This window comes from Crocodylus siamensis, chromosome 8 (assembly GCF_052110815.1).
Source record: "Crocodylus siamensis isolate JL-2025a chromosome 8, ASM5211081v1, whole genome shotgun sequence".
Taxonomy (NCBI): Eukaryota; Metazoa; Chordata; order Crocodylia; family Crocodylidae; genus Crocodylus; species Crocodylus siamensis.
In genome coordinates, this window is record NC_143402.1 from 74865545 (window position 1) to 74878660 (window position 13116).

The 13116-nt window shown below is 41.3% G+C and overlaps 1 protein-coding gene across 8 annotated transcripts in view; it reads left to right on the forward strand.

The window, feature by feature from the left end:
- Nucleotides 1-13116, forward strand: part of CEP112 (centrosomal protein 112) — a 279030-nt gene that overhangs the window by 36823 nt on the left and 229091 nt on the right. The gene's annotated exons all lie outside the window — the stretch shown is intronic.

The window sequence follows — 13116 nt, forward strand, 5'->3', positions numbered from 1 at the left end:
CTAGCATTTCTCATTCATGGAAAGGTACTTTTCAGGAAAACCATAAGTAATAAGAGTTCAGGATGTTTGCAGCTTATTTACAACATGTTTTTTGCTGTGGCATCCATTAACATTCTAAATGTAAATTGTATGTGTCTCTATTTTCTTCCCAGAAGTGAAAAACCTTGATCTTGAGACAATTCACTAGCTGTCTTCCTGCTTTCTTAAAATATAAATAAGGAACCAGTGAAATGAGGAGCTTAGATACCTTTTCTTTGTCCTCACAGCACCTCAAGCTATTTCTCTAAGCTATAACACCACAGTTTCCAGCATTTTAACACTGCAATAAATTTACTTTTAAGAGGATTTAACTTTTTTGCTGTGGGATCACCTGAAATACAGACCTTCCAAAGAGCCTCTTCAATAGCTGTCAATTGTATATACAACAGTAACAAGAATATTAAGTCACTTGCAGACTATAGGGATGTATAAATATCTAGACAGATAAGGTTACAACCAAACATTGCTTTAGGACTTTGAATTGTTGCAGAACAGCAGCCTTTGAACATTTTCTAAGTTATGCTTATGGTCACAGTTTGGGGAATCTTTGCATGCTTGTGAATTCAGTTTGATACAGAGTTCATTTTCTACGTGTGTCAGATTGCAAAGTTCATTTTGAATTTTGAACTTCACTCTCTTCTGTTGTCTCTTTACCTTCATGTTGAATTCATTAATTCCTCCACATTCATTGCAAATTGAACTGGCATTCTACAGGGTGGTCACAACTGCTGACAATGGAGGGCTGTTAACCTGTCCTGGTCTTTTATTCATGTGGAAGTTCCTTTGGACAAAAAGTTGGCTTCTTTCCAGGGCTATTCAGCTTTTCAAGACTCAACTCCTAGAGCATATCTATAAGTCACTAAATAGGAGATTTTAATCACCTAAGAAAAGGACTGCAGGTTATGAGAAAAGAAGTGTGGGGAGGGATTCTCACTGGCCTTAGAAAAAGGGACAAGAGATTGACTGTAGAAAGCTGGCCTCAGAAGTGAGGAGATGCTCTGTGTTTTGGGGGAGAAGCCATGGGCATAATGGAGGTGTGGGAGAAGGACTGAAAGTCTGACCACACTCAAAAACTGCTTATGGGGTGAAAAAAAATGAGGTAGGGAGATGTGTACAGGTAACTTCTTCTTTTGCCTATATCTGTATAGTTCTTGAAGTAACTAAAATAAAGGGTAATTGTATTAGAAAACTTTGGAAAATTTCGGTGTTCTGTGCTTCGGCTTTTACTTGTTACAGGAGAGGTAAATGGTAACCTGGAATGGGCACAAGGCTGCAGCTCCCAAAGTGTGCATCTTGAGGATGTCTTGAGCATCTGGACTTGAGGTCCAGTGTTGCAAAGGAGCAGCCAGCAATGTCTGTAACAAAGAAGCATTGAGAGGTTGAATCTATCTAGACCAGGGGTTTTCAACCTTTTTTATCAAGTGTACCCCATCTGGTGGTGCTTGCTGGACACAGGGTGGGGAGCTCGCATGCAGCAGCCATCACTGCCGCCCACTGTTGAACCACCACGCTCTGCTTTCCCGCGGCTGGTTGCACATGCGATTCCGTGGGCTTTGCGATTGGCGAGCCAGTGGAGGGATGCCGCTGCCCTTGCCTCGCCTCCCCACTGCCCCTCTGCAATGGTGGCGCAGAGTTCATGTGCAAGCCCTGCCCTATGTTCACAGAGGGGCACTGCTGCCCGCACCCCCCTGCCCTGTTCCTGGGAGCGGGCACAGAAACACACCCCCCCCTCCGCCATTCAGACCCGTTGCACCTCGCAGCTCTACAGGCAGAGGGTAGCTACAGCACCTCCTTGCAATTGGCCGATCAGGGGAGCAAGCTGGGGTGGGGGTCAGGGAGGCACTGTGGTGTGCCGTGTGGGGCTAGTGGCATCAGGCATGTCCCTCCCGCTCTCGCAGGTAAGTGGTGACCTGTGGGAAGGCACTGGGGGAGACCCCACTGCCACACCCCAGAGCATGTTCTGTCCCTGCCTGCCCAGCATACCAGTGACCTTTCCAAGCACCCTTAGGGGAACGCGTACCCCCGGTTGACAACCTCTGATATAGACAGAGGGAAACTTAAAAGCGCAAGGGTTCAGTCTGTGACCAAAACAGGAGCCTAATGAGTGTCCAGCTGGAGCAATTTTGGCAGTACTCTGACTACATTAGCTCCTGATATTAACAAGGGACAGAAAATAGTTCCAAGCTATTCTTTTTATGTCTTGGCCCTAGGGCAAGGTAAGAATAAATATAACACCCTGAACATAAACGTATAGGAAAATAATCTAATAATCAGTCTTATGATGGGGAACATGACAGATTTATTTATCAGGGGACTGATCATGTTTTGGACAGTGCATTTGAAATATACAGATTCAGGATTTCTTTGAAAGTGTCTGCTTACTTTGAAATGCTAACTAATCTCTTATTACAGATTCATAATGCTCAAAGTAAGATTGGTACTAGAGCAAAGGAAATTCTGGGAGTTCTGAGCATAGAAGGGAGGATTTTTGGTCGGGGACAAACTAGAAGGAATTAGTAGTGGCAACCCTTGTAAATACAAGTGTATGTTTACCTTAAAAATCTTTACTTTACAAGGCTGTTATGAAAATGTTGATATTTATAAATGCTTTGAAGCTGTTAAATGTTGTAGAAGTGCTAAATATAATACATGTTTCAGAAAGACTTAATTTAGAAGACTTAATTTATTAATTTTGTGCAGATTATCTAATAGTTGGCCTAACAACAGAAGAAGCAAAGATCCTACTGAAACACAGATGACCTTCTCCATCTGTTCTTACACATTTCAACATTAACACCTCAATGTTAACACAGTTAACATTAACTGTTAATTAACACAGTTAACATTAACACCTCAATGTTAACATGGTTGAGCATGTGTTCACAACAAGCAACATGCAGAACATTACAGAAAATGGCTCACCAATTGAAATGCTGTCTCTGAATGAGGCAAATCCCTTGTGCTGAGTCAGGTGGATAACTACTGCAGTGTGTCTCCGTGTCCTGATTTGCATACATAAGCCCCACTTCAGAGTGTCTGCGCTGAAGAGCTGCACATGCCCCATCCCCCATGTGTCTGTGTTGACACAGTACAGTTAAGTGGGCTATGGTTGCTGGGGGCTTATCCCACTAAAACCATTGCCAACTAGAGCTACATGCAGAATTGGTTTGTGATATGTTATAGAAGAACAAATCTGTACTTTTCAACCCCATCTGCATAAATGGGTCTTTGCTCAACTCAACCTAGGATTCATCTAGCAGAATAAACTCCCACCAGAGGTGCGGCAGTCACCTACCCTGGTGGTTTTCAAGAGGAGACTGGACAGTCACCTTGCTGGGGTCACTTGACCCCAGTTGTCTTCTGGAGGGGGCTGGATCCAATGATCTGCAAGATCCCTTGCAGTCCCTAACAATCTCTGAATCATCTGATGTGACATGCTCCTTATTTCTGTTTATTCCAACCAAAAGAGCAGTTGGGCCTGTTTAGACAAGCTGCTCCTGCTTGTGGCTGCAGTGTTGATGCTGCAAAGTAGATATTCTCTGAGTAGTGCAGAGTACCACACATGATGGTGGGATTTGGAGGGTGCTGCATTCATGGGAGACTGGAGATACTTGCTACAGATTTCCCATATGTAGACTGATGCTGCTAGTAAAGGGCAGCTATCCCAGGTCCCATCAGGCAGAGCTGGGATGACCAGCAGTGGATCCAGGAACCAGACCTGCAAGGAGGAGCCTCCAGTGCCAGGACACCTCACTGAGGGATTTCCTGCTAAGTGTAGGGATTGGTTGCTGTTTCCCTACAGGACCATGGCTAACCAGTTCAGCATTGGCAAACCAACAGTTAGTTCTATGTTAATGAATGTTTTCAGGACATGTAGGCTGCAGGTAATCTATTGGTAGCTGGTATAACCATTGTACATGAACCAATAACTGACTTTCAGAAAGAAAGGGTTTCCAATGTGGGTTAAGTACTTGCATGATACTCCTGCCCAATTTTTCCAAGAGAAGGAGCAAATAAACCTATCAAATGCGAAGATACCATTTCATCATTCTAAGGGCCTTGGCTGATCAAAGAGGCAAGTTATGAACATCAATATATGATGTACCAGAAAATGTGTGCGAGCCAGGAGCCTTGTTCCTTTGTGTTGTGGCACGATTGTCAATAGAATGATGATTACTAGGCATTCTGCTTAGGTAACATTCTACTTTTTGGCTGCAATGATTTAGTTTGGCTGGGGTGATCTAGTTGGGGATGGTCCTGCTTTGAGCAGGGGACTAGATGATATCCGAAGGTCACTTCCAACCTTAATTTTCTATGATTCTATAATATCTGAAAGCATGTTTATAAATAAAATATGTATATTATAAACTTGAGCATGTCATCCCTTTTTTCCAGTGGAATTTTCATTTTTGTCTCTGAGTATTGCCTTTTATTTGTTCAAATGCCCCAAGTAAAGCAGCTTGCAAAAAGCAAGGTTTGAGATTAAAGTTATGTATTGTTATGGTCAGTTCTGCTTTGAAGAGGAATGTAGACCCTGTGGGACCCAGCTATCTTCTGAATGGGTCAGAAGGCTGATTTCCTCAACTAGTTATCATTGAAAGCATATGGAGAGCCATCATCAGCTTTGCCTTATCAACATGCCGTGTTTACCAGCTATGCCCCAATACAAAGCTTTTTTCTCCCAATCAGCATGAAGGGGGGTAAGGGAGGGGGGTGGGGTGGGGAGGCCTTGTCTTGGATTTGAGTACCAGCCGGGGGCAGGTGGTGACTCAGCTCTGGCTTTGGCCCTGGGCTCAGAGCTAAAGCCAAGTCACCACCTACCGTGGCCTGGGATAGGTTATTTGTGGGGGAGGAGGCATGTAGATGGGGGAGGATGGTAGAGAGAGAAATGGGAAACCTGTGTTTATGGCTTTGGGAAGATAGCGCAGCTTGCCCTCTTCCTCCTTACTTTCTGCTCCAGCTTCAGCCCCTCCAGGCCTGACCTAGCTTAGGGCGATATCTTTTATTGGACCAACTACATAGTCCAATAAATGCAATACTATGTACAAAAAGCACTATGTACTACATATAGCTATGTACAATGCTACATAGTTGGTCCAATAAAAGATAATACCCAAGGAATCCTTGCTTCTCGCACCAATATTAGCATTTGAAAATGTCCACACCTTAGTTTTAGGTCTGTTTTAGAAATCTCGTTTATAGTACAATAAAATATATTTAATGAAAGGAAAAGAAGTTTGTCAAATAAAGTAACTTTATTTTTGGGAACTCTCAGATCTCCAATATGAGGTTGTTTAGCTTTCTGGAAGGGAAAGAATTTCTTAGAGCATCTAGGGCTGATAAAATGTCAATAATGTCATAATATTTTTAATATTGCATTTAATTTTAATGATCAATTATAACACTTAATAATTGGTATGGTAATATTTAAGCAGAATGACTGAACTGATCCCAGTAAATGCATACCTCTGCTGTCTTTCATTCAATACTCCCAAAGCAGTTTGGAAATATTTTATAAGCTTCACAATGCCCCTGAGATAACATTTCATCTGCTACTGGAATACAGCCAGTTCTGAGGAATGATATGATGGCTCTGTCATGTACCATAGAAACACAGAACATCAGGTCTGTGTGGAAGTAGAGAATATTGTGTTCATTTGAAAATGCTAGGGGTACTATTAGCCAGGTAGGGTACCGTTTTCCATACAGTATTGGACTTTTTGCTGGAAGAAAGAGGTTAACTCCTCAGCCGTTATCAAAAGTATCATGGGACCATTATTAAAAAATGCTCCGGAACTTGACCTTTAAGTCTTCCCAAAAATAGTCTCTTACTGTTACCCATGGAGAGAAGAGAACTTCTACCTAAGGAATTCTTTGGTCAGTGATTTATATTCTGTTATCTTGGGTTGGGTGATGAAAGTATGGAACAGAATCATAGCTTTTTTTTCTTCTGGGGGAAACTAAACTTAAGTCACTTGGATGTCCATTAAGATTATTCCCTGGGTCCTGTAAACGATTAGGTTTTTCTCTGAGAATAAACATTTCCTTCTCACAATGCCTATGAAACTCGTAGCTAAACAAATGAAGGACAACCTTTAAAGTCATGGGCTGGCCCCAGTGAGTTCAATTTATATTATTTTTTAATAATTATATTTTATTCTTTTGCAGTGGATAAAAAATCAGTAGCATTTGTTGTTATATTATCATCATTTAATTATAGTATTCTTTAGAAATTTATGGAAAAATTGGCGTGCATCTCAGGAAAACTCATCTAAAACTAAATGTTCTTGCTGCTTTATAGCATGCAGTGTACTTATTCAAGCACATTTTAAAATGCCTAGCCAGAGGGTTTTGTTTTATTTCCAATCTGATCTGATAGTTTCCATTAAACCCACTAACATTGAAACTAATATGGGAAAATGTCTTTGATGTCAACAAATGTTGTATTTCTTTATAGGTTCAAATCTTTAGAGCATTTAGTATACTAAATTTAGTATACTAAATTTTGATTTTGATTGTCCTGGCCTTTGAATACCCAGTCGAAGATACCTTTAAAAGGTACAGATTTTACAGAAATACATGCTCAGTGGGCAAGTCTACACAAGATGCTAACTGTAGAGTAACCTAATAATACTGTGCTGTGATGTGCTACTACACAATGTTAATACACTACTGCACAGTATTACTAGGCTACCGTGCAGTACCATCACTAAAATGATGTTCGCTGGCACTACTATGCAGGAACTCCAGTTGTGAATTTAGTATTTCATTGTACAAGTACTAAATTAAATGCACAGTAGCCACTACGCATTAATGAATGTGTAGATGTGCTTGCTACCTTCTGAAAATTACATTCTCTTAGGGCGCCTGAATAACCAGTTCTGAAGATCCCTGATAGCTTGTTCTGACGCTGATTAGGACTGGAAGCAGTGGACCAGTTTCAGTCTTAGCACAAGTAGACACAGCTCCCATTCTAATCCATGTGTTTGTACAGTCACACCAGTTTTAATTTTTAGGAAAGTGTAACTCAGCTCAGGAGTCAACAGAACCAGGGAGTGTGGATTGCATTGTCTTTTTCTTTCTCTGGAGAATCTTCTGCCTGCAGAGGGAGACCTAGGTAGTGAGAGTGAAAGGAATTAGCTACTAAACATGGTTAAAGCAAAAGAAATATGGGGAATTCTTGGGAGGCTCCAGCAGTAGTGCAATATGTGCCTGTGGTTTCTTGTGAACTTGGCTCAGCTTTTACATTGTCTTCCATTCTAGTTAAACTCAACCATTTCTGTACAAGCCTTTTGATTTGTTCTCTTTTTTGGTTTTCTTAGTTTCTGTCTGCTTACTATAAACATACCTATTGTATATGTGGTGGTGCTGGAGGACGGCACCACTGTAAAAACTTTCCCACAGTGAACTCCAAGTGGTGTGTTGTGACTTCAAAAAATAAATTCAACTTTCATGCTGACAAACAGTCTTCAAATGCTTTAATGTCCTTCCACAAAGACTGCAGAAGCAGCATTAAAGTGTTCTTCCCTTCAAATTATGATGTTAGATAAGAATGTCCATACTCAGATTTCCTAAAGCTACTCAGCAGTTCTTTCTGCAGGGAACATGCTGGCTGCCGGGGTTTGTTAGACTGAAGGAAGAACTTAGGGCAAGGTTCATTTGAGTTGTTTACCATTTCCAAATCTAAGTGTTCTTAACTCTTTCATGTGTGTTTTTCTGTCCATGGTTTGAAAACAAACATGATTTCTCTTTGAAGAAGTTACTGGGAAATATGCAAAAAGCATGCTGATCCAAATGTTTTTCCTAAATCTTAACATGCAGCATACCTTCTGACTCTCTGATACTCCATAAGCATGTATTATTTTAGTTAATTACTAGGCCTGTGTGAATAGGGAAGTACTCGATTCGGATTCAGATGATTCGGAGGACAATTTTGATTTGGAGATTTGGATCACTGTCCTGAATCAATACGGACGAATTGGCTTCAGAAGATTTGGTGTAAATTCAGAGGGATTCAGTGATTTGGATCGGTTGAGGAGAGGCAGGCACAGCCGGACAGCTGCAGGTTCTCCCACGGCTCCTCTGACTATGCCTGCCTCTCCCCAGGCGGGGGGAGCTGTAGGAGAAGCCCCTGTGGCTGCCCTGCCTGGCTGCATCCCCCCACCCAGCCACAGCTTAGTCCCAGAACTTAAAACCCCCCCCCAAAAAACCATGTTTAATGGCTGCAAGAGCAGTGATTGGGGCCTCTGAGGACTCATGGCAGAGTCCCCTTGCACAGTGGGGGGCAGTGGGGATTGCCCTTCTCCACTTGGCACCCGCATGGCAGCTGCACCATCATGTGGGTGCAGTGCAGCTTGCCAGGGCACCACGTACTGCCTGGGAGCTGGGGCCACTGGGGCTGAGCACTGCCAGGCTCTGGATGACATGGAGCCACTCCAGCTCTCAGTGCACAGCGCCCTACTGAGCTGTGCTGCACCCGTGCCATGGGGCGGCTGCTGTGCGGGTGCCAGGTGGGGGTGGTGATCCCCACTGCCCTGCGCTTTGCGGGGAGGCTCAGCCATGAGCCCTCAGAGGCCCCCATGGCCGGTGCCAGAGTCGGTGAGTTCGGGGCTTTTTTTTTTGTTGCTTTTTTAAAAAAACGTTCTGGGAGACTGGAGCCAGGCAGGGGATGGGGCTGGGCAGGACAGCTGTGGGGGCTTCTTCCGTGGCTTCTCCAGCTGTACCAGCCTCTGCCCTGGTGGGGGGAGCCGCGGGGGCTCTGCGCTGCTGCCGCTTGCCCAGCTGGCATGGGGGTGGGGTGCAGGCGTGGCTCACTCCAGACGGCAGCAGGGCATAGGTCCTGCTCCCAGTGCTGCTGTGCCCACATCAGCACTGGGGGCGGGGGCTCTGTCCTGCTGCTGCTTGCTAGCAGCTTTTACTTGGTCTCCTGATTCGAGTCGAATTTGGAGAGTCAGTACCCAAATCGGGCCAAATCTCCTCCAAATCGAATCAGCTACCGAAGCTTTGCACAGCCCTATTAATTACTCCTTAATAAGTGTCTTCCAAAGACCAAAATATTCTGGATGGAGTGGGAAGATGGCATAATTATATATACACACATTGGTGCTTGTTGCTACATCAAAGAAATAGGGGCTGTCAACTAATTGTTTAGATGGAGGCCCTTGTGCTAAACGCTCTGGAAAGAGTGAGGTGCAGCTCTTCTATGGGAGCAGCTCTGCGGAGGCACAAATCGATGATTCCTTTCCTGCTCCTTCCTTGCTTCAGCACCGTTTATTCTCAGGATCGTGTCGCCTCATACTGTGGATGACTGATCCACTGGGGATAGACCCTTGGCTCCATCCACTCTCTTCTCTCTCTTTTCCTTCCCTGCTCACCGAGGAGAGGGCTGGAGAGGAGAAAAGACTGGGTACACAGCCGGCAGTCTCTCTGCTCCCTGTGTGTGTAGTGACGTTATTGTTAAAATGTCCATGTGCTGAATTTGTCTGCTCTGACATCTCTCCTTGAAATGTCAGAAGGGAGATGGTTCCAAGAAGTCTTTTTTTCTGCATTTGCCAAGTGATATTTTTAATGGGGATCCTCCAAAATGTTCCCACCATCACACTCTGCGATGAGGTGACAGTACTAATTCTCACAAAATGAAACATGATCCGTTGCTTATATAATAGCCCACTGAATAACGGGTAGAATGGAAGTATTGGAAAAAAGTATGTGAAAAACTGGCTTTTATTAAGAAAGGGTATTTACAAATTTAGAGTTCAACTGTAGTTCAGATAGAGATTATGAGATTTACTTGTTTCATACCCCAAGAAACTTTGAGTCATGTGATTTTTTCCCCTGTTCTTCAAATGGTTCCTCCTCATCTCATACATATGTATTGTAATTTGTCTTGCCCTTGTACTTATTATTTTTAAATTTGCATGTTTCTCATAAATACAAGTTTTTTAATTTTTCTTTTTTGGGCACTCTTTATTGTGATATTTCCCCTTTAATGTGGTATAATTTTGAGAACAAGAAGTTTTGCAGAAGACTAGCATGAAAGGAATGAATGTTGAGACATTAAATGTTTACAGATCAGTTTAAGTGGATATAATCCACAACAAGTAACAAAGTGGGAACATTTAACTTCAAAGCACATCTGGCTGCTGTTACAAAATCAAAAAATGCAAGACTTATGCCATAGAAAGTATTAGAGCCACATTTTCCTCTCTTTTATAAACAAGTCGTGTATACCTTACATATTCAAAGTGGTTCTGAAATGAAGGCTGTAAACTATTGCGTTTCATGCCCAACTAAACTATTTGAATTAGCGGTAAATATTTATAGTGCTATAAATAAGTTGGTTTTATTTTTAAAAAACAGAGGAAAACTACATTTTATATGAAAGGTGTATGGCATTTAAAAGCCATTTGCACCCTGAAAGGCTGATTCTGATTTCTAGTTTCCTCAAAACTCCCACTGAAGTTAATGAGAGTTTAGAATATGCAGAATGAGCCCTCAGTCAGCAGAACCAGGCCCAGGTTAGATTACTCCTGGCATCCTGGGAATGCTTGCTGATCCATCCTGGTTCTGGGCTGGTTGGCTGGGATCAGCTGAAGATGTGATGGGTAGAAAGGAGATTCAGGGTAAGTGTGAGGAACAAGGCAATGCTTGTGGAGAATTACAGCTGTAAAGTTGACCGTTGTAGGTACAGTTCTCTCACACACTCTTGCTCCTTCTCTTGGGTTTTTCTTTTTTACTACACCAAATGCTTTATTGTTTGGGATGAGTTGCTCAGGAAAAGGCTTAGATGTTATCAGTCTGTATGAGGCTCTTGATTGCGTATACACCTTTAATTAGAATGCATAATAGAATATTTACAATCTTTATTAACTTGTTGTCTAGATAAATATATATTCCTTTTGCACATCTTTGAACCACACCGCCACTTCTAGGGAAAACGTGACAACTCTTCAATAGTGCACAGATATCCAACATCACATTTTAGGACAGGAAATGAAGAATACTGTGTCAAATTGAAATTACAGAGGGATTAAGCCTCTTTTTTCATTTATAAATTCAGCACACAAATGTACTTAATAGATATGGAAAAAGTGGCAAGCACTTTTGATATATTTGCCAGGCCTAATAGATCAATTTAATCTTCTCTAAAAATAAAAGACTCTATATTGTAAGATGTATATTGCAATCATATTCTCATTCCAAATCTCCCTACCACATTTTACAGATTATATTCTTGAAAGCATGTCTTGGGAGTTGCATTTCGTGTGATGTGAAGTTTGAGCCTTATAGTTAGAGAAAATTAAGCAAGATATAGCTCTGATAGAGGAAGTGGGTTGTGCTCAGTATTTCAAATGTAGTTTTTAAAATTAGTGATTGAACCAGCTGCTTTAATTAGACAGTACTTTAATGAATTTTTTCCATGTGTGGTATTTGGATTCTTTTGCCAAGAGTTGCATATGTTTTTATAGTCCTATTATCCTCAAATATAGGATTTTTGGAGGGTTGGTGAGCTATACCAACCTAAAACCAAAGGAGCTCTTTTGAACCTGGTGGAGTTTTTTAGCCTCAACACCATATTAACTAAGAGCCAAATTTATTTGCCTCTCTCTTTATAAATGCTATTCTTTGATTCAGATATTGTGAGTGCACCTGATCCCATTCAAATAAAAAGTCTGGAGGAGTTTACAAAATGTAAACCTTTTCTGCTGTGGGAAAACATTCCCTCTCCTTCCCCAAAATACCACTTGGTTCAAATTCAGCTCAACAAAATCCATTTTTTAAATTGGTTGGCACGCTTTTGTAGCCTGAACGGATTTCAAAGCCACCAGCAGCTTGTTTTGAAAATGGTTCTTGTCCCTAGAAACTGATTAATGCTGTCTATACCCAGCTCTAAAATGTTCAGAGAAAAATGTTTACGGGTTATTTATTGAGGTAATATAAAATATTATATGTGGAGGCAGGATGCTCAAGGGTTTCCTATGTTTATGATTTGGCCAGTATATTAGATGCCGTATTAAAATTTGCTAATGATTCATCCTGTGATAAGCTTTTGTATATAATTAACCAAGTATAAATTATAATTTAGTGCTTTCTTCAAATGTTTTCTGTAAGTTATATATAATCATTTTGGGTGCATTGCAATGGAAAACAAATTCTGAACATTATTAGGTTAGATTATATTTAGTGGAATTGGTTGAAGATTTTCTGGTCATAAAAACTGTGAAAGATTACTATAGATTATTAGATTTCATTAGACTTATGAGTTCTGAATTTTTGTGGGTTTTTTTTTTTTTAAAGAGATCCCTAAGAATGCTTTAAAAGGAAATATACTGATGTTTAAAACATAACCTGGTTACAGAAATCTGTTATATTTTTATTCTCAGTATTAGAGATGTTTAGCCTTTTATTTGGTAAAACCAGGATTTTTTTATATTGGGGTGGTTCATAACCCGCTTAATTCATAGCAGGTTGGCAGATTAAAAACCAGTTGCTCAGCTGATTGCTGTTGCTTTTACTTTGAAGGGCACTGCTTCTTCACTCAGCTGGAGCACAACAGTGGTTAGAGAAATGGCACCCTTTGAAATAGAAGCCAAAGCAAACAGTTGGAGCACCACAGCAGTCCTGTGTAGCTGTTTGCTGAGGCTGTATGTACCCCTGGCTTGTTTGCAAAACCTCATCATTGCAGGCAACTAAAGAACTGAACCTTGTGAAAAATCCAGATTCTGTTATATCTAGAGAGAGTGCTCAATATTGGTTCAATACAAAATCATGATCAGTGTGTCTATGTCCAAATTCCCGAAACTGACCAGTAATTTTGGATACCTTGATTTTTAATATCATTTTTCTGAGGATAGGGACAGAAATTACACGTAAGCTGGTATAAGTGATAGAAAATTGGTTTAAATTTGTAGCACAACTGAAATTCAGTGCACCTAAACCACTTTCAAAATGGCTGAAACCAGTTTAAGATAAGCCTGGATGGGCTGTAGTATCAGACTTAATTGATTTAGGTTAAATTGATGTATTGAACTTCTGTCCCAGACCCCCTCCAGATTCAAATTAATTCACAGTCCCCCA